The 23213-nt window shown below is 39.5% G+C and overlaps 1 protein-coding gene across 3 annotated transcripts in view; it reads right to left on the bottom strand.

Annotated features, from left to right (window-relative positions):
- Arhgef9 (Cdc42 guanine nucleotide exchange factor 9) overlaps positions 1-10078 on the bottom strand; it is a 349964-nt gene extending 339886 nt beyond the window's left edge. For 2 of the 3 annotated variants that reach the window (XM_077107717.1, XM_077107718.1), the window contains exon 1: positions 9575-10078. The gene's annotated coding sequence lies outside the window, so the exon portion shown is untranslated. The remainder of the gene's footprint in view (positions 1-9574) is intronic. The other variant, XM_077107722.1, reaches the window with a different exon arrangement.
- Between the last annotated feature and the right edge of the window lie 13135 nt (positions 10079-23213).

Raw genomic sequence — 23213 nt, 5'->3', positions numbered from 1 at the left:
AATAGGGTCATGAAGAGCAAAGAGCAGACTGTACTATCTTCTTTAACTTAGGCTTCAACATTCTCAGTTTGATGATCATCTAACCTTCCCTATCCGTCCTCATCTTCCAACGACCCAGCCCTTGATTCCTACCCCAACAGACCCCAGTCTAACTTGCAGAGTGGTAGCTATGAAAGCACCAAGAGAGTGAATAATAGGTTGGTGGTGACAGGGAGGTTACTTCCAGGGGACCAGACAGTCTAGGGTGAGGATGTTCTGATCACTGCTTCTGATGAGCTGTTATGACTAATTTCCCTCTCATTCAGAGCACAGCTCTGAAAGCTCAAGAACAAAGAGCAATTTAAGATCTTCAAAATTCCTTGTGAGTGCCAGTGTCACAGGCTGATTTTCATCCACTCTTGCTTAGCCCATCTCTTGTCTTCTCCCTCTCTCATCTCTGTTTCTCTCCTCTATTAACTGGCTGTTATGTGGACTGAAGAATAATTGGGAAGAATTTCATTCTGCAGAATACATCTTTTCATCCCCTGCACTTATTTAAATTAAAAAAAAAATCTGTTTAAAATGGACTAAGCTGTGCTGTTTCATTGTATGTGATCCTCAATAAGATTTTCTGGAGTTCAGTTAGATTTTATCCAATTGTAATCTTCAACTAAGTTTTCTAAGACTCATGTGTCCTAATAAAAATGAATAAGGAAATGAAAAGACATCCTGGTTTAGAAGGGCAGCTTGAAGGCTACATTTAGTTTGGTTTAGGTGCTAGGCAAGGACTGGTACCATCTACCCATAGGTTCAAAAATCCAAGAATGACTTTGGATACAATATACATTTTTAACACCTGAGGATAAAACTTGGGGAACATATAATAAACCCTATAGGCCACATGTGTCATTTGATGCTGCTTCTCCCCAACAACCCAAAAGGTTGTGGCTCTAGTAGTGGGCATAAAAAGAAGGAAAAGACCATGGTGACTCAGATTGTCCCCCACCATTGGCCACTGCCCCCACAGCCTTCTAGGATTGCTCATAAAGAGAAGTTAGACTTCAGGCATCAGCAATGGCCTTGGTGTCTGAGAACAATCCCCCAAAATAACAGCTTACCCTGGGAGACAGGCTATAGTCCCTGGTGAAAAATGGGAGGGCACATGTACTAGAAAAGAAGTGTGACTGAGGGCCTAAGACTAGGTGAGAAGGAAAGAAGAGCCAGTTTTGTGCTTCTCTCCTACCTTTCACCTAGAAAATAGTTGTGTTGATAGAAATATCTGGAAGGACAGACTCACAGGAATATGAGAACTAGAAGGACCCTTAGAGATTATTTAGCTTACTCTAGACTACCCCTAGAGCCCAAGATGAGAAGATGATCTCAGAGCCTAAGTTCCACCATGAGCATACCGTGCTTCCATGGAAATTGGCTTTTTATGAAAATCATAGCTCCAGTTCAATTCATTGTTACAGATGACAAATAAAAACCCAGAGAGAGCAAGGTACTTATCCAAAGATATGTGTGAAGCTAGAGCAAGGCCAGGTCTGGAACTCAGGTCTCTGGACCAGTTACCACAAAATATTATTACAATCAGAAATACTTCAGGCTTATACAGCATTTTAGTTCTTTTAAAACTGTGTAGTCCCATATTGCATTTAATTTTTCTTTCCTGTGACAATATCAGTATTGTTTTCCCATTATTTGCCCAATGAGAACCTGAAGCTCAGAGTAGGGGAGCAGCTTGTTCAAGATGCAAAACATAGTGCTTCACCCACCTTATACTCAGAATGACTCTGGCATATCAGCAACACCCAAAGTACGAATAGTGTAGTAGTATTTTATGAATCCTATCCATACCCCTTGCTTACTTCTGTTATGCATTTCATATCACCTATCATAGAGAAAACAGATCTGTCAGCACCAAACACAAGCAGATTGTTCCACCCCTCCCTCACTGCTATTACACTCTACCCTGAAATCTTCAGATAAACCAAGGATTGTAAGGCAAATATGGGAATTCTACTCCTTTGATATGTGGGTCCATGCTTATTTTCTTCAAAATTTTTAGTTGAAGATGGACACAATAACTTTATGTTATCTATTTTTATGTGGTGCAAAGGATTGAACATAGTGCCTCACACACTCTAGGCAAGCACGCTACCATGGAGCTACAACCTCAGCCCCATCTATGCTTATTTTCAAACTAAATCCATTAATCTGTTATTTTTATTAGGACCTAATAGTTATGGCTCTTAAAGGGATACAAAACAGAAAAACACAAAAAATATGTGAACCAAAGTAGACAATGATAGCTAGCTTTGTGTGTGTGTGTGTGTGTGTGCATGTGTGTGCACATGTGTGTGTGTGTACATGAAGAAGAAATGGAGGAGGGTGACAGAGAGAGGGAAATGGGAAAAGAGTAAAAGAGGGAGAAAAAAAGTTTCCTTATAAGTACACTCTTTTTGAAGGAGGATACTCTGCACGGAAGAAGTGACATTTTAATCTGAATATTAATGGATGAACAAACCTTGGCCACGTAATGATGAGGAGAGGCAAAATTATTTTAGGTAGAAATTCTGAGAAAAAGCAAGAAAGGAAGAGGAAAGTGTATTATGAATATGAAGAAATACAACTTACTAAATTTGGCTGGTGCACAAGATTTTTTGTTTTGGTTTGTTTGTGGTGCTGGGGATTGAACCCAGGGGGCTTCTACCACTGAGGTATATCCTTTTTATTTATTTATTTTTTTTTTTGAGACAAGATTCCCTAGGTTGCCAAGTCTGTCCTTGAACTTGAGCTCCTCCTGTCTCAGTCTCCCAAAGCACTAGGATTAAAGTGTCTTCTACCATGGCTATACAAAATTTCAAACCAGAGTGGAAATAGTAGAAATAAAAAGGCAGGTTGATGTTAAGATAGAGTGAGAATTAAGGCTTGAGAGTCTGAACTCTCTTAAGCAATGAGGGTCCATTGAAAGGCTTTAAACAGGAGTGACACCATCAGATTTATTTTCAGAAATTTCTCTGATCATAAAGACAGCATGAGGTAGGGGAGGAGAAGAGGGTAGGAAGTGGTTTCAAAGGGTTTCAATCAGCAATAATAGTATTTGGTGGGAATCTCATAAATTTCATAAGCCCTGCAGAATCATCAACATGTAGGTATGTTACAAAATAAAGATCTTCCACAAATTCATGTGAAAACACAAACAAGTCACAAATAGGCAAAATAATATGCAGAGACAATTTACAGTAAAAGAAATATAAACTGCCAGTAAACATTTTCATATGTTCAGTCTCTAGAATAGTACAGAAAATATAATGATTATTATATATTAATATATATTATTATTATATATTTATATTATATATATATTATTTCATTCATAATATATGTGCAAATTAAAAGATGGCTTGATGAATGTATAAATGAATGAATGCATGTATATATGATAAGGCAAATAAATTTATAGGTTAATGATAGGATCTAGGTAGTAGATATATGGGTGCACACTATAAAATTCTTTAAACTGTTCTGTATGTTTGACAATGTCCATAATAAAAATGGAAATTGGGAAGGGAGGCTGTATTTTAAGGCATAACACTTTTGGCACAATAACTCAGTTTCTAAGAATTTTCTCTGCTGAAATAGGTGGTCACATGTTCACAGATAATTATCAAAGAAATACCCTAAAGCTCTGTATGCCACAGGGAAGAGCTGAAAATCACCTAAATTTCCACCAAGAAAGAAAGTTTTAATGCATACTCATACTATGAAATATTACACAGCTGCTTTAAAAGATGAGGCAATTTTATACATCGATGTAAAGAGATTTCCAATATACATTGTGGAAAAAAATGCAAATTGCAGAATCAAATGTAAAGTGCAATGTATTTAAATTTAAAAAGAATGAAGTGCCGCGCACACCTGTAATCCCAGTAGCTAGGAAAGAGACCAAAGGATTGCGAGTTCAAAGCCAGCCTCAGCAACAGCAAGGTGGTAAGCAACTCAGGGAGACCCTGTCTCTAGATAAAATACAAAATAGGGCTGGGGAGGTGGCTCAGTGGCTGAGTGCCCCTGAGTTCAATTCCTGGTACCTGAAAAAAAAGTGAGGTAAAATAGTGGAATGAATCTGTCATAACTTTAGTATATACATATATGAATACACCACAGTGAATCTCAACATTTTGTATAGCCACAAGACTAGAATCCTAATTAGAAAATGATATATTCTTTGTTTGTTCAAATATGTCAAAATAGTTATACATAACTAAAAAGAACAAATAAAAAGAATAAATAATGTTATTAAGTATATAAATGTATATGTGTGTGGTGTGTGTGTATATATATATATATATATATATATATATATATATATATATATATATATTAGATGCACAAACGAAAAGGACTAGAAGAAGATACAGAAAACTGTGATCTGTGGTAGTCTCTAGGAAGGGAAATTTAAAAAGGAGATAAAACTAAATTTTCTTTACTTTTATTTTGTGTACTTGTGTTTATTTGGGATTATTTACCACATATTTTCACATTACTTAATGTCCCAATATTTTATTAAACATGTGTCACTGATTTGTCTATTATTTATTGATCATTTATCTTTTCCAGTCACCTATCCATCTTATTTTCTGAGGTATATCAAAATTAACTCATAGTATTTCTCTTATTTTTAAAAATACAATAAAACATTATCATCATTGACTATAAAGACTTAGCAGCTAAATAAATTGGGGATGGAGTTATGTGCTATCAGTACCAGAAAAGGGAAGATGAAAATGATTTAGGTGTTCTCTTGGTAGACACAAAAGAGCTCAGGAACTGCTCTCTGCACGTAGAAAGAGAAGAAAAGTCACAATTTGTCAGGTGTTCTAGGCAGAGTAATAGCTACTAAAAATCTGAAAAGTATTGGTGGAGGATGGGAAGAAAGGAGAATGAAAAAATGGGGTTAAAAAAGGGAAATATCCAAAGGATTCATCTCTTTGATATGACCTACAAAGCAGCAGCCTTGGATGAAGGAATATAATTTTCCAAAGACAACAATATCTAGCAACACAAGGCCACTGCCCCAGAAACTACAAAATGGGGATAACTTTATATATATATATCCTCTGATCCCTTCTCTTCTCCACCTAATTCCACCTAAAATATTAAGATGTTTTTTAAGCCCTCAGTTCAAAATAGTTCCTAGCCTTATTACTTCAATTCTCAACAAAGTCTCTGAGTCTAAAATAGACTTATCCACGGAGGGTCCAAATTGCATAATAGTTTCATAGATCTTTAGAGTTGGAAAAGATCTGTTGAATCTTCCAGATCAACTTTTTAAAATTTTTTTTTTAGTTGTAGATGGACACAATACCTTTATTTTATTTATTTTTATATGGTGCTGAGGATCTAACCCACGGCCTCACAAATGCAAGGCAAGCACTCTACCACTGAGTCACAACGGCAGCCCCCAGATCAACTTTTAATCAAACCACTCTCCTGACTCCAAGACCATGTTTCTTTCCATCTCTTAAGTATGATTGGCTGGACTTTTTCCAATATCATCAGCTCCAACTTAAAAATCTGGATCCACACTGAACAGATCCTTCTCAAAAGAAATATGAATGATCAACAAATATGTGAAAAAATGTTCAACTTCTCCAGAAATTATAGAAATACAAATTAAAACTACACTGAGATTCCACCTCACTTCAGGCAGAATGTCAATTATCAAGAATACAAATAAAAATAAATGTTGGTGAGAATATGGGGAAAACGGAATGCTCATACATTGCTGGTGGGACTGCAAATTGTTGCAAGGACTCCGGAAAGCAGTATGGAGATTCCTCAAAAAACTAGGAGTGGAACCACCATTTGACATAGTTTTCTCACTCCTTGACATATACCCAAATGATTTAAAATCAGCATACTACAGTGACACAGCCACATCAATGTTTATTGCAGTAAAATTCAGAATAGCTAAGCTATGAAACCGACCTAGATGCCCGTCAACTGATTAAAGGTTAAAGAAATTGTGGTATTTATACCCAATGGAATTTACTCACCCATAAAGAATAGTGACTTTATGACATTTTCCAGTAAATGGATGGATCTGGAGACTATCATGATATATGAACTAAGCCAATCCCAAAAAAACAAAGGTTGAATGTTTTCAATGATTTGTGGAAGCTAAATCACAATAAAAGGCTAAAGGCTAGGAGTGGTAGAAGAGAAGTTCAGTAAATTAGACAAAAGGAAACAAAAGTAAGGGAAGGGGAATAGGAATAGGAAAGACAGTAGAATGGATCTAACATAATTTTCCTATGTACACATAACAAAATGCCTAAATGAATCCCAGTATCACGCCCACCCATAAGAATGGGATCCTAATTAGAATAAAATATATCCTATGCTTGTATAATTTTATCAGAATGGATTCTACCCTCTTGTATAACTAAGAGGAACTAATAAAATAAAATTAAAATAAAGAATCTGGATCCATTCTTGAACCCATTGGGAGTCTCAAACTCTTTTTCTTAATGAGTTACAAGATCTAAGAGATTCCCTTTCTCTTCCTTCCCCCCAATCTCTGTCCATCAGCCTCAGACAGGCAATGAGGATAACACTCAATCCACTGACCAGTCACCCTTTTTCCTAGCAAAAGATCAGATCCATGCCCAGTTCCCCAGCAGCTATCTCAAAGATGGACTACTACACTCTATCATGTTTCTTCTCCATTGACATTGGTAGGCACTGTATACCATCAGCAAGTCATTTGCTTAAGTTGTCCTTGAATGCCTGAAAATTGGCAGATTAAAAATGGAAACTGGGTAAAACATAATTAATTATAGGAAGCTCTTAAGTCTCATGACTATTTGTCCTACAACAACTCCCAGACAATTCAGGCATGGTTGCTATTATCTTTTAAGAAAAAAAGTCCAGAATACCTGGGCATAGTATTCAAAGGCCTCCTTTGCAACCTTGATCTCTATATTACCTGGTTGGTTCAGTAGTTACATGAGTCATTAGGTGCCCCTGGTGTGTCCAGTCATTAGGTGCCTCCTTGCCTCCATGAATGCACACATTATTCATTTGCCCAGGAAAGCTCTGCCTCAGTCTCTGCATTCAGTATTGTTAGCGTAAATGTTACCAAGAATCCTTCATGGCCAACCATTAATATATCTTGAGGACCCACCCAAACCGGAAATACTAATTAAATATTAGGAGGCCTTAAAGTTGCAGGCCTCACCGGGTAGGCTGAGCCACCTAACTGGCAATAAGAGATTAGAACACATGGCTACCAAACTACTAGTCTAGCATATTTTTTACTGTTCTGCAAGGCTCCTGCCTTTTCTGTACCCCTAATGCACTGTCTTTCTGTCTGACAATATGATCAGTATATTTACTTTTCCCAAAACAGACTTGAAGCCCTCAAAGAACAGAAGCTTATTTTACTACTCCTCTCTGCACTCTTGTCCAATTGCTCGGCATAATACATCCCACCAGCAGATACTCCATATTTTTGTGCCACAAGCCATGTTATCTTGGCAGTGAACAGAAAGCCATGCAGCTACCATAGGAAAATGCAGGCAACTTCAAAGTGGTCCCTTAATTTTTACCATTCAGAACCTTGGCTGTTCAGAAAAAAAAAACTGTAGTCATTGAAAGCCTATCTCAAGTGGATAGATATTAGAGTGACAGTTTAGCCCATGAAAGAAGGTGGCAAGATTGCACTGCTCCTGAAGGTGGCCCATCTTCAATACATTATGGAGTTTTGATCCTATAACTCCCCCAAATGTTTGTGTGCAAGACATCCAACCCCATTTGTTTTTATTTTTGCTGATCATTTGACATTGGTAGACACTGTCAAGAGGAATCTTTGAGATAGCCAAGAAAATTCTAATTTTCTGACTTTACAGATAGGGTAGTTGGGGCATAGAAAGGTGCTGAGACTTCCCTAATGTCACATCACCTGTAAGTGACAACCTCTCAATTCCTTTGGGCAAGCCTCTTTCAGCTCCAACAAATCGTCTTAACATGAGATATGGAATAACTGCAGCCTCCCTGAATAGTTTCTCCTTTCACAAAGCAGGGGTCTTATTTTTCTGTTTTAAACATCCTGTTTTTTGACCACCAGGCATCCCCCGACTCACACACACACACACACACACACAAATTACACATGTCCTCTTCATGTGAAAGGAAGGTGGCTCCAGCTGCCCACACTGAAACAATCTGGACTTTCAAAAGCTCAGATATCCCTCTAGGTGTTCAGTTGAACAATTATTCTAGAGTTAAATGTGCATTTCAGCCAACGTAGTAGTTATCCTGAGAAGCAGCTTTTGTAAGCTGCCTAAGTATAATCATTTCTTGCCAAGCCTGAGCCTTAAACACATGGAATAATGAATACAGAATGCATACAGTGAGCAGTCTGGACCAGAGATCCCAGAGTCTCAGGCTTTCTCCATGGGGGGGACACATGACTGATCCCTTAATTTATGATTTTTGTTTGTTTGTTTGTTTATGGCCATACTAGGAATGTTACTTAGGGACTTAAGCATGCTGGGCAAGCATCCTACCTTTGAATTAATCCCCCAACCCCTTAATCCACCTCTTACTCACATAACACAAATTCCCACATGAGGTCTGAATATCATCTATAACATGGAAGCCAGGTGGTTATTTAATACATCTTTCTTGCTTAAGAGCCTTTAATGACCTGGGCCCCACTACCTCCCTGCCAATTTATCATTGAATAGATGGTAATTGGTAAGTGAGATAATTTATGCTAAGTACTCAGTAAAGTGTCCAACACATAGTAAAAGCACTCCTCCTCCTTCTCTATTAGAAAGTGCTTTCTTATAGTAATCCTTCCCCTGGTACCCATCCTGTTGAATTCTGACCCATCCTAATTCTCCTTCCTGGTACCACACAGAACAAACAATACTTTCTCATAGCTTTGCAGATATTTGAAGAGAGCTCCTCTGGCCCCCTCCCTTCTCTCACCTTGATACACTGCAAAATTGCCCTCCAGCACACCTGATTCATCTTTCTAAATAGAGGCAGCTTAGATATGGTCTTTATTTCCACAAAATCATAACATTTATTACTGGAAGTGCCCTTCCCTAGAGAGCTGGCCTAACAGAGGTGAACTCACCCTGTGGCACCCAGCCTCCTGCTTGCACTCCGAGAAGTAGCTCAACACCTTGGCACCACATTGAAGTTTCCTGCAGCCTGAGGTCCTGGATCTCAGAGAAACCAATGGCTTTTTGCTGCCCAGGGGCAGCTTACCCATCCCTGCCCTGAATTCCTCAACCATCTCCTCCTTTCTTCCTCAATTACCTACTCCATCCCCTAAAATCCTAAATCCCAAATCCATAAACTGGGTTGATGACCCATGCAAACTGGCTGTTGGGCCGAGTTGTGGCAGGCTGGCGTCCACGCTCACTGCTCTACCCTGGCGTGTCCCAGCCATCCCTGTCAGGGTTCTCTAGTAGCTGTGGTCTCTACCAATTTCCAGGAGCTGATGGCAAAATCGTGCCCTTCCTCTGCCGGTGTATGCATTAAGTCAGCAGAGAACCCGTAGCTTGTTTGCAGTTACCTTGCTAGAAGCGAAGAAGGAGCAGTAGCGCTCCGTCGGACCACTGGACCAGCTAGTGGGTGAGTCCGCACCACAGTTGTGTTCGCTCCACCATGCTGTGCCACCGGGTGGTCAAAGTGGCGGGGCTGCAAGCAGGCAACAGTCCTGTTTGCCCAGAATCGGACAGAGCCACTGACGACGGGGCGCTTGGTTAGCGGGCTAGCTGGAGGCTTCTGGCGCGGTGGCGGCTTCAGAGGGAGTCCCACTGTGACGAAGCACGGCTGTTCTCTGCCTCAGCAGCCCTCCTAGCAAGAGAGCCTCTGCGCGGTTTAGATGGTCCCTAGCCCCCTGCCGAGCCCCTCGGGAGGCGAGGGCTCGTCGCCTCCCAGGGCAGGTTTATGAGCGCGCCTGGGAGCGCTTGCGGAGGTGCACGCGGCGCCAACTAGGGACCAGGGAGGCCTTCATTGGACTGAGCCGCTCCCGGCCGCTGCTCCTCGCCAGCGACTGGCCGTCGGGGCGGCGGATTCTGCGGGTCACAATTGGCGGAAGATGGAGCCACCGAGGCGAACGCCAGGGGGAGGGGAGGGGCCACAACTCTGAAGTTGGGGTCGGAACACTGCCGCCAGCCAGTAGGAGGCTGGCTGGAGGCCAACACACGGTCTTTTCCGCGCTCCCCAGAGGCGGTCTCAGGCGACCTTGCCACTCCCGAGAAGGTAGGAGCTGTGGCGCCCAAGTCAGGGTGCACACCATGGGAAGGAGAGCCAATCCAGCTGCTAACTAAGCACCCTCCGCACCCCGCTGCCTACTGGGGTTGTGCAGTCCGCCTCGGTCCACCAAGCTCGGAATTGTAACCCAAACATTTCCTCAGCCTAATTACTGAGCGGGTAGGAGTAAATGGCAGCGAGCAGGGATGAGGTGGTAAAAGCAAAGGGGTCCACCTCTTTGCAAGCTGCGAAGAGAGGCCACCTGCACCCACCACCCAAGCTCCCGGCAGAGCGCGACACCCTCCTGGAAAGCCTCCTCACACTCCTAGGAAGCGGGGTAGGCTTGCCTGGGACTGGAAGGTGAGGGCGCAATCAACTGTCCTCAATCATTTTCCGGGATCTGTTCAATGGACTTATCGGTTTCTCTGTGGCGATTGCAATACTTCCAGGAGGGCAGAGTCCCTGCATATTAATCATAGTGTGCAGTTTTAAAGACCTTTTTTTTTTTTTTAAATTAGCGCTATAATCTTAGGATTCAAATCAACAAGCCTGGGGCAGTTGAGAAAAGAGCCAGCTGGCTTTCTGTGGGCCCTGCAACTTGAATGGGTGCTTTCCCTACCTCCTTCAAGGTATGTACTAGAACTAGGAAGGTCTGCCTCCTCCGGGTCATGCCTCTTGACTGGAAAACCCCGCATTTGAGCCCTGCTCCTGCTCTGTAAGGGAAAGCCACTGACTTTAGAATTTTCCAGGAAGTCTTAATGGACACACCCCTGTTTTAAAATAGATTAGGATAATCAACCTGGCAATTATGCTAATAAAACTGTATAATATGCGGTGGTGGGGGACAGCCACACAAATCACTTCCACACTTTTTAAAATACCAGTGCAATGGAGGCAGCTGTGTGAGGCAGCACTCACCTAGTTAAGACTTCTTCAAAATTCTTCCTAAAGACAAAAATGTAAGACTTCACTACCAGTGAATGGACCTGAACAAGTTTATCCTGTAATGTTGCCAAGGAGATGCCACTTAGGTCCTGGCTTGCAGAACAGACTGTCAGTCTCATGGGAAGTCAGGCCTGGGGCTTCCCTTACATCTCATTCTATTTTGTCTTTTCCCACCCCTCACTGCCTCCTCCTGCTCCTAGTCTTCCTGGCAGAGTATGTAATATCTAATGGAAGGACTGAGAGGACCTAGAGGACTCAAAACTGGTAGAGAAACCTTGAGCATGTTGCTTCACCACCATGGAGTTTCAGTATTCCTCATATATAAAATGGACATAAAAGAAGAACACCTGTACAATATTTCAGAAAGGTTTCAATGTGTTTATCTATGCCTGACCCATAATATGGGCTCTGTAATCTTTGTTCCCTTCCCCAAATTAAAGAAAGATAGTGAATCCCAGATGCCCTATTGTCATGCATGGTTCATTACCCTTGTGGGAGGCAGAACCAGATTACTGGTGGTTAACCAGACTTAGGGAAAGGGTCTGGCCTATTTACTCTTTCCACAGGACTTATCATGGTGAGCCTAGACTGGAGGCTTACAAAACTAGGGACAGTTCTTCCCACATGCTATATATAGTGGCAGACACAATATTGACCATATTCAACAAGAAAACATATTTGATTGCTATAATTATTTCTTTTCATCATAATCACCATGATAACAACAACAATAATAACATCAGCGCTGAATAACAGCCTTTGCAATGAGGGAGGAGACAGCAACAAATTGAACCTTTCTAGGCTCTGCCCATATAGAAATCTAAACCTTGAAATCTTAATCATAAGAGGTTATCTCATCCAGCTGTTTGCTTCCCAACAGGTCCTCAACATAAAGATTAATCTTGTCTTTCAAACTTCCCCAGGAGAGATAACCATTTGAGAAATAAACAAATATTCATTAGACCGCAGCCTCAGCCCTACTTTTATACTTTGATGATGGATGAAGAAAACCTGCAACAGTGATGGTGAGGGTAGAAGTAGGTACAGAAAATGAAACTCAGGAAATAATAGCACTTGGAGCAGATCATCAGTACATTTTAATTTTATTGAAAGTAGATGACACATCCCCATGTACATGCAGATATATGTATCTCTATACCTCTGTTCTGGTATTGGTTACTTCAGTCACCTTATACAGAGTACCTCACAGGATGTGTTCTCACATTACCAACTTTCTATGGTTCCATTTTCTATCCAGTAGAACAGAAATCCTAAGGAAAGAAAAATAGTGCACCAATGTTTGGTTTCCTAAAACACCTACCTCATACGGATATGTTTCAGCAAAAGTCTACAATGGTTTTCCATTGCTTCATAAATAAAGTCTCAAATGCTGAGCATTGCATTTCAGACTCCTATGATCTCCATATACAGAGAATAGGTTCTTTGTAGATACTCACTAAATCAATACACAAAATGAATCCAAACCTTTCCATACTTAAATATGTTTTCATGTATGGTATGACAGTTCCTCACAATGTTAAACATGGAGTTACAACCTGAAATTTCACTCCCAGTTTTATAAAAGCAGTTTTTACTCTAAGGGAAAAATAGAAACAAATAAAATGCCCCTTTACTGATTAATTAGTACAAACATATGGTGTCTCTCTTCAGTAGAATAATATTCAGTCATAAAAGGAATTAAATAGGGGGCTGGGGTTGTGGCTCAGCGGTGGAGCACTTGTCTCGCATGCACAGGCCCAGGTTCGATCCTCAGCACCACGTTAAAAAATAAATGAGTAAAATAAAGGTATTGTGTCCAACTATAAAAAAATAAATATTAAAAAAAGGAATTAAATACTGACACATATTATAGCATGGATGAATCCTAAAAACATTGTGGTATATGAATGATGTCAGACACAAAATGTCACATATTTCTTACTTACTTTGGTATGAATTACCTAGAAAAGGCAAATCCATTCATACAAAATGTTGATTAGTACTTGCCTGGGGCTAGAAGGAAAAGGGAATGGAGAGTGACTGCTAATGGTTATGGAGTTTCTTTTTAGGGTGATGGAAATGTTTTGGAAGTTGATAATGGTAATAGTTGTACAATTCTAAATATACTAAAACACACTAAATTGTATACTTTTAAAAGTGCAAATTTTATGATATGTGCATTCTATTTCAGTAGAGATTTTTTTAAAAGAGTAGATATAAATACAACTGGCCATCTGAGGAAACCAGAATTATAAGAAGGGTCTCCATTTTACTAATAAATCTTACAGTCTGATTTATTTTTGGCTTGGCCCATTTTTTTGGCCTGATCCTAAACTGATTATGACCATCTATATAGTGGAAATCCTATAACTCAGCCAAATGTTTCTCCATAAGCTCTCAGCTCCTCATTTTCTTGGAAGTAGACTAGAGAGTATTAATTGCAGAAAAGAAATGCAAGGCCTCTTCTGGACTTTCCTCCCTGAAAGGAATTGCAGGCCTGTGACTCAGGCTTATACTAGCCAGTATCATGTGTCTGATAGCCAGACTCTTATCTAGAAACCTCTGACATTCCCCGAACAGCAGCCTGTTCTGCCAGCCAAAGCCCAAGCTGTTTCTCCTAATTCATTCATCACTAACTTTATGCAGGGCCATGCTTGAAAGTCATGCTGCATTCTGCCAAGATGATGCAGAGAAGGGCCATGCTGCAGTCTGTCTGTGGTGGGGGATGGGAATGGGGAAGGGGTGGAGGGCTAACAGGAGGGAGGCTCCACAGAAGGGCTTGGAAGAAATCATTGTCAGTTTGAAGCCACTGGCATGAAGAGGGAGGATGGGAAAGAAGGATGCAACTATAACATATCTTCTTTTGCTTATGGTGACTAGAGAATCTTGGACTGGGCCCAATGTCTCATGCAAGTTCATGCGCAAAAACATAAGCACCCAACAAATGCCTTTGATAATATTAACCAATCTCTCCCCTCTTTCCCCTCTCTCCCTCCAGGGTCACTGCACTTTCCTTGACCCTAAGAAGACTATGGAATTGGTGTCTGGGACATGAGTAGTGCATTTGTTACCTGAAGAATAGATTTATACTTGTACCTTCCATTCAAGGCTGACCCTCATTGAAACAGATGCATGGTATTTTAGCCTCCCTGGTTAAGCATAATTGGAGCAGTCCACACTCCATGAAACTCCAATCTCCACCTTCTGTAATTAGATACATTTACCTGTGCAGTCAGGTCACACATTTCTCCTGCAAACAGCTATATAGGATACTAGCTTGCTTCAAAATCTTAAAGGACATTTTTTTGGGTTAAGAATCTTGGCTTAGGCGCCTAGAGAATTGAGTTCTAGTATTGGCTTTGTTGCTGAATGGTAAAAGACATTGGGAACATCAGTTTCTTTGTTTGGACTTGAGTTTCCCTATACACTCTAAAATAAGAAAGCAAAGCAAGGCCATTTCAAAATATTCTTCCAAGTATAAAGTACTTTGAGTTGGAGAAGAAATTTTCAGTAGGAATGATAAAGGTGAGATATTATGAATTATTTTCCCAAAACATTTAAATTGTCATTGAGAAAGGTGTTTTAGTAATGGAGAGAGCTGTTTCCAGATCTGTTTCCATGGGAATGGACTGCTGAGGTTATTTTACAAATTTGTCATAAAACAAATGACTTAGTTGCATAAATAGCATCCTCAGTTATAATTTAGGGCAGAAAGGCTTGTGTGCAAGTGGTTGAATAGGTTGGGGTAGGTAAGGGAAGAGGAAATGGTTCTATACCCCAGTTCTCCAGAGAGAGCTCAATGAGGGCCTGTCAACTCTCTTTGTGAAGGCTCATTACAATAGGGTGGCATCATTGGAGAGTTCTGGGAGTAAAAGATGACAACAAGACACACTTAGTGTCATCAGTACAGAATTGGAGGCAATAACATACTTCATCAACCTCACATTTGGTTACTTAGCTGACCCTGAGAGAGACTTTGGTGGTTTCAAAGTCCTGGAAGGTAGTCCCTCTATTTTAGCTTTCTCTTCTGAATGATAACTTACCCTCCCCCCCGCTCTGATCCCTAAACAACTGTCCAGCATTGCCAGAAAACCACAAAGGAAACCAAGCCTGATACCCTGCTACATCCCATGAAGAACAGGACCATAGAAATCAATGGAAAACTGCTGCTTGGTCAAACCTGGCCCTCTTGCACATGTCCTTTCTTTTGATGTTTTCTCTTCTCTGGTCTGACAAGATATCTATTTCACAGGAATCAAGTCACACAATTCTACAGGCAGTTGACCATATGCCTGTGACCTTGGGGGAGGGGAATGAATTAAGGACTCCCCCAACTCTTCTTGAGGAATCAAGTCCCTAGTACTTGATTTATTAGCAGCATGGTTACCCAAGATAACTTCAGGCTTCTAGTATGCAATCCTCAGGCCATGAAAGTTTGCAGGAGAGATTTTTACCTAGCTACTTCTGTAGGGACCACAGAAACCTTGGACTTCTGTCCTTAAATTCAGCAAACCACGTATCTTTAGAGGCTTAGAGATGAGTTCAAAGTCAAGGTCAATTAGCTTTTCTCCTCCCATTCTGAGCCCCATGACAGATACTATATCCCAAACATCTTTATCAGTAGCCACCTAGATCCCAGGCACTCTTCTGTGTGGAATATCACACTAACATTCTAGCTTCCTGCTTCTTTCATTCTTGTCCCCTGTTTCAGTCTGTTTTCTAAACAGTGGCCAGATAGATCATTTTAAAACATAAGTCAAACATCGTCACTTGTCTGCTCAAAATTCACTCCCAATTCTTCCTCTGCCACTCAGAGTAAAGCCTTAAAAAGGTCTTCAAGGTCCTACATAGGAACTTGTTAAACCAACTGCACATTATAATCACCTAGGGGGGTTAGAAAAAAAAATCAAAACTTTCTCCCTCAACACACCCTAGGCAAAATCACTCTTCTTTATCAGTGAGACCTGCACCTTGAGATTTTCACAGTTCCCCACATGATTCTAATGGCCAGCCAAAATGGAAAACCACTACTCTCATGAATGTGGTCTTGGATACTTCTACAAACTCTTCTGCCATCTCTCTCCCCCTTGTAAACTCTGTTGTAGTCACACTGACCTCTTTCCTGTTCCTCAACAAGCCAAGCATACCTCAGGGCTTTTTCACTCACTATTCATTTAACTTGCAATACTCTTTACCAACCTCTTCACTTGGCTCATTCCCCCCATTTCCTTCAATTCTTTGTTCAAATACCACAGTCAGAGAGGGCGTCTTTCTCTTTGTAATGGCAAAGAGGCTGTCTCTGATTGCCCTACACTCCCTACACAGGCTGAAGATGCCTAGAACCTAGAGAAGTATGATGATATTTCTGCTAGTTACTTCACAAACTGCTCCCTGCTCTCAAGTTTTTATGTTTTGATTTTCTTTTGGTCATTGATGCTGCTTCTCCTGTCTCCATACAGCTCCTTTTTTTTCTTTTCTTTTCTGTGCCTGAAGTTACCACATGGCAATTACAGAAGTATACCAAAGGTCAGTAATACACTTAAATAAATACTTCTCCTTCAAATAGAAGTCAGATGGAAGACTTGACCTGAGTCTTATTGAATGTCAGGCATCTACACTCAACAGTTTACATGCACTGTCATGATTATCTGATCACATAAGATAGCAGATATACTAGAAAACAAAGGGACGTTACTTTTTCATGCCCATTGCCTTAGCCACAGGTACAAAGATCTCCTAGGGGCTGATTAGAAATTCCAGCTGGAGTAAGTACACCCTAGAAGATGTAGTACTTCAAATCTGTAGCTTAGTTGTTACTTTCTGATAGAGGCAGTTTGGGGATTGATCACTAAATCTACAGCCCATGTCCAGCTGCATCCCCAGCCATACTTAAAGAACTGAATTTTAGTCCTCCACTCTAGGAGTACCCAACCTTCTGGAATTGCTTATGGCCAACTACAAAAACGTTGCTCCCTCATTTCAATAGGATCCTGCAGAAGCCACTATTTAATGAAAGTGTAATAATTTTAAAACTCATTCTGTGATAAGAGCTTGAAGATCTTCCCAGGAAGAATCTTGTGACTGGCTTTTATATCCCAATGAGTAAATGGAAGTAAGCCATCACATATCTTTCTAGCTTCCTGTTTCTTTCATTCTTGCCCTATATTTAATCTTATTTCTAAATAGCAGCTAGACAGATCATTTTAAAATACAGTCACAACTAAGCCAAGAGGCTTTCTTGGAGCCTCTGTTGGAGCCTCTCAGGGAGGACCAAAGATAGGGGACAACAATTTTATGAAGTAGAAAGCTGAAGTTTGTTGATACATTCTAATGTGTACTTTCAGAATTAGTAGAAACTTCATCTTTGATTCTCCCCTAACATTGTGGATTGTATTTCTTTAGACCTCCAGGTTTAGACTTATATCAATTAGGGTTTACAGTAATGTAAACATCATGGAGTACTTACACAAAACTAGGTGGTATAGGTCAATCATTTAGTGTGACCTCTGCAATCAGGGCATGTGGTAAACATGAAATGTATGAGGATGCTAGTGGTATAATATAGTAGCTTACAATAAACTTTTTCATAAATATGAAACAAAATAATGATAAAATTATAAGCTAGTAAATATATAAATCAGTTACAAAGTTGTTTATTGAGTATTTGTACTGTGTATAAGTATATACTCTATACTTTTATATGACTGGTAGCACAACAAATTTGTTTACAGAAGCATCACCACAACACAAAAATATTAGGAATGCATTGAACTATAACCTTATCATGGCCATGTCACTACATGATAAGAATTTTTAGCTCCTTTATAATCTTATGGGACCACTACCCGTTGTTCACCAAAATGTCACTCTGCAGTGCATGATTGTAAACAGATGTCTAAAGAGAGTGATGGGACCAAGTACCATCACCTTATTTACAATAAGGATATCGTAAATGTCCTTATTAATGACATCTCTGCCACTAAGTTGTTTGGGAAGGGAAGGAATTATGGAAGACATTCGAGGATTTTATACAAACTTATTAAGCAGAGAAAGGAGACAAAAGTGAAGCCACAAAAGATATAAACAGACATTTCACTAAAGAGGATATATGGATGCCAAATAAGAAAATGAAAATATGATCAACATCATTAGTCATCAGGAAAACATAAATTAAAACCATAATGAAATAGCAATACTTACCTATCAATGTGGATTAATATATCCAAAACCAAATATAAAAACGCATGATAGCACACAATGCTGGGAGATTGGGAAGCAACTGAATCACTCATATATTGCTATGGAAATACAAAATGGTACAGAAACTCTGGAAAAAAAAAATTGACAGTAGTAAAAAAGAAAGCATGCAATTACCAAGACCCAACAATTATACTCATGGATATTTATCCCAGATAAGTACTTATGTTCACACAAATGTTTGTTAATGGTAGCTTGACTTGTAATAGATAAAAGATGGAAGCAATGCAAATATCCTTTAACAGGTAAATATTAAACCAACAATGACATATTTGAACTATGGAATGCAACTCAGTGAAAAGAACAACAACAACAAAAAATGTTGATACATGCTAGGACATGGATGATCATCAGGGGATTATGCTGATTGAAAAAAAATTAATTTCAAAAGGTGCATAGCATGTGATTTTAATTTTCAATCATTATTTTTTATTTTGTTTATGACTTTTATTTTTAAACTTCTCAAAATAACCAAATTAAAAAGATTAGTGATTGTTGGTAGTTAGGGTAGAGAGTAGAATGATAGTGACTGTGGATATAAAAAGTTGTGTGAAGCATACTTTCTATAAAATAGTTCTACATTTTATCTGTGGTGGTAATTACACAAATTGATACATATGGTAAGACTGAATATAACTTAATTATCATCCATACATGCACAAACACTTGAGTGCATATAAAACTAGTGAATTATGAATAAGGTGAATAGAGTGTAACAATGTCAATATTCAGGATGTTATATTGTACTATAGTTATGAAAGCTGCTACTATTTGGGAAATTAAGTAAAAGATATACATGATTTCTGCATTTTTTTAGAACTGCCTATGCATCAACAATTATCTCAAAATAAAGTCTGGATTTTTTTAACAAATATAACTCATGGCTATGTGTGACATATCCATGAGCTCAGAGGGAATCAAATCAATTATAAAAGAATTAGAAATGCAAGGAATAATTTTTAAAGATAATTCCTCCTGTATCATAAGTTTTGAAAATAAATGTGATAAAGATGATTGACAAAAATATAGATATATTAGAGAAGTAAATAAATTAACAATGTTTTTTTTTTTTTAATGTGAAGCTGTGGTTTTATTCCCATTTGACTGCAAAGAAGGTAACTGCAGTCAACAATAACAGTGTATGGTTCTCTTTTGCCGTTTTAAGTGTCCCTTAAAATCATCCTTTTCATGAAGCAGGAGGCATCACAACCAGACCTTAAACTATACTACAGAGCCACAGTAACAAAAACTGCATGGTATTGGCACCAAAATAGACACATAGACCAATGGTACAGAATAGAAGACACAGAGACAAACCAACATAAATACAGCAATCTCATACTAGACAAAGGTGCCAAAAACATACATTGGAGAAAAGATAGCCTCTTTTTTGTTGGTGCTGGGAAAACTGGCACTTAAAAAAGGCAAAAGAAGAATTTTGACTGTCAGTGTTGACTGAAGTTACCTTCTTTGCCAGTCAAAAGGGAATAAAATCATACCTTCATGTTAAAAAAAAAAAAAACTAGAAATCCCTATGTAGCACCCTGCTCAAAAATCCGCTCAAAGTGGATCAAGGACTTAGGCACTAGAAAAGAAACCCTATACCTAATAGAAGGAAAAGAAGGCCCAAATCTCCACCATGTCCGCTTCAGAACTGACTTCCTTAACAAGATCCCTAAAACACAAAAAAGTAAAATCAAGAATCAACAAATGGGATGGATTCTAACTAAAAAGCTTCTTTTCAGCAAAGAAAACAATAATGTGATGAGAGAGTCCACAGAAGGGAGAAAATCTTCACTACATGCACTTCCCATAGAGCATTCATCTCCAGGATATATAAAGAACTAAAAAAAAACTAACACCAAAAAACAATAAATAATCCAATCAACAAATGGGCTAATGAACTGAATAGACACTCACAGAAAAAGAAATGCAATCGATCAACAAATATATGAAAAAATGTTCAACATCTCTAGCAATTAGAGAAATGCAAATCAAAACTACACTGAGATTCCATCTCACATCAGTCAGAATGGCAATTATCAAGAATACAAGCAACAATAAATGTTGGCAAGGATGTGAGGAAAAAGGTGCACTCATACATTGCTGGGGGGATTGTAAATTGGTGCAACCAATCTGGAAAGCAGTATGGAGATTCCTCAGAAAACTTGGAATGGAACCACCATTTGACCCAGCTATCCCACTCCTCAGTTTATACCCAAAGGACTTTAAATCAGCATACTATAATGACACAACCACACCAATGTTTATAACAGTTCAATTCACAGTAGTTAAACTATGGAACAAACCTAGGTACTCTTAAACAGATTAATGGATAAAGAAATGTGGTATATATACCTTAAAGAAGAAAGAAATTATGGCATTTTCCAGTAAATGGATGGAAATGGATAATAGCATGCTAAGCAAAATAAGCCAATCCCAAAGAACCAAAGGCCAAAAGTTTTATGATATGCGGATATTAATTCACAATTAGGCAGGGGATAGAGGTACACTGGATTGGAAGGAGGGGAGTGAAAGGAGGGGAAGGGATATTGGGGTAGGAATGATAGTAGACTAATCAGACATCATTACCCTATGTGCATATATGATTACATGATCTGTGTAACTCTACATCATGTAAAACCAGAAGAATGAGAAGTTATACTCCATTTATGTATGATGTGTCAAAATGCATTCTACTGTCATGTATAACTAGTTAGAACAAACGAAAAAATTTAAAAATCATCCTTAATCAGGTGCAGTAGCACATGCCTATAATCCCATTGGCTCGGGAGGCTGAAGCAAGAGGATCAGGAGTTCAAAGCCAGCCTCAGAAATTTAGCAAGGCCCTAAGCAACTCAGTGAGACCCTTTCTCTAAATAAAATAGAAAAAGGGCTGAGGATGTGGCTCAGTGATTAAGTGCCCTGGGTTAAATCCCTGGTACCAAAAAAAAAAAAAAAAATTATCCTTTGTCCTGGGAACTACAAGCTCCACCCCACTCCCAAACTGCTTTAAAAAACACTTTGAATTAAAACAAGGCTAATCTGCAAAAATGGTGGCAATCAAGCCAGCCAGGTGTTGAATGATAGTGTAGCCTCTTGCCATGCCCAGTTAAGCCAGGTTTTCCATGTGCAGACCCTTATTCTGAGCTACATTTGCCTGACAGTGCCTGTGTGAACCAGTCAGAGCTTGTCTAAATGAGGAGGGTAGGATGGGAAAGGCAGCTATATTTTACAGCCTCACAGTTTTCCTGCTTGCAGACCTCATAACTAGCAGCTTTTGACAATTTCATCTATTGCAATGCAGCTCACCCAGCACAAAGAGGCAGATTTCCTTAAGAAATACCCCAAATAAAGTGTCACTGAATCTAAAAAAGGGGGAAGATTCAGAAAATATTGCTTTCTGAATCACCCAGTAAGTAGATTAAGGAATGTAAGAGAATGGTGAGTCTTTTTCTGGCCCCTAGGCAGAGAAAAATGACCTCATAAGTCTTTCCTGTCTTGGATTATTCTGATGCACCTATTAGTAGCTGAACACCAAGTCTTGGCATGAGTCCCAGGCTCCAGGACTCTAAGTTGTGCCCACACCATTGCTGAGGCGGTTCCTTTTCTCACAACTCTGAGGGTGAGTCACACACCAAAACAAACAAACATTTCCTCATATGAAGAAAGACTGTAGTCCATAGGACCCCAGTTGGCAGGCTCTGCCCTGCAGGATTTACTGCAAGGTGGTCACTCCCTTATGAAATAAGCAAAATCAGTGACTAGACATTTGATCACCCATATGGGGAATTTATCCACATAAATCCCTTTTCCCCTCCATTCCAGAATCCTGATTGGCTAAAGAGAAGCCAGAGCGCTCCTCTAATATTGGGGTCTCCTCTGATTGATTAAAGTTCCTAGCTGCATTCCATGTCACATATTTCAATTCTAGAAGGAGCATATCTGTAATCAGTTGAAAAGGCTGCTGCTAAGCATAAAATAGTAAAAGGGAGACCTTGAAAGAATTACATTGTCAGCAAGTAAGGTTAGAAGTTGCATTGTTAAACATTTTTGTTTTTATCCATAACTCAAAACTCTGCCAGGTAACAATTCTGTCCCCTACTTTAGAAAGAGCCTATCTTACCAGAGAAATTCTAAAGATGCTTGGCAAGAGCATTACTTTGGTAAAGAAATAACAAAAGTGTAGTTTCAACACAGAATGAATAGAAAGAAGTCTTCCCTCTCTCCTTAGTTTTTGTGGGGAATGGTAGTGAAGGTTGAGGCGACAAGAGGAAAGGGAAGTTGAGGTATATCCATTACCACTGTTGCTCCTGAATGAAAGGGATGTGGGGGTTGTCTCACTTCCTCCCCATCTGCTCTCAGGATAGTGGAAGTGCATTAGAAGAATGCAGAGGCTTCACTTGCTATAGAAACCAGCTGGGATCCTTTTGGCCCTTCTGGATCAGAGGTCTCTCACGGAGTCACTTAATTGCACAACACCATGGGAGTACCATTCATACTGCAATGTAGGTGATTGGCACCCCCTGGAATTATAGAAAGCAAAGACTGTGTAACCCTATACAGATCCTTAATGACAACTGAGTGGCAAAGATAATATAAGAGTGATAATGAGCCATGGATTATAAGTTTTCCAACAGCCAGGCAAGAACAAAATTATTCCAACAGCAAAAATCAGGCTTCAAGATAGACATCATTAAATATTTCCTAATTTTGGGCACAAGGAAATGTGATCAAGAAGTACTGTAGAATTG

This window comes from Callospermophilus lateralis, chromosome X (assembly GCF_048772815.1).
Source record: "Callospermophilus lateralis isolate mCalLat2 chromosome X, mCalLat2.hap1, whole genome shotgun sequence".
Lineage (NCBI taxonomy): Eukaryota > Metazoa > Chordata > Mammalia > Rodentia > Sciuridae > Callospermophilus > Callospermophilus lateralis.
This window is presented reverse-complemented; position numbering and strand designations above follow the sequence as displayed.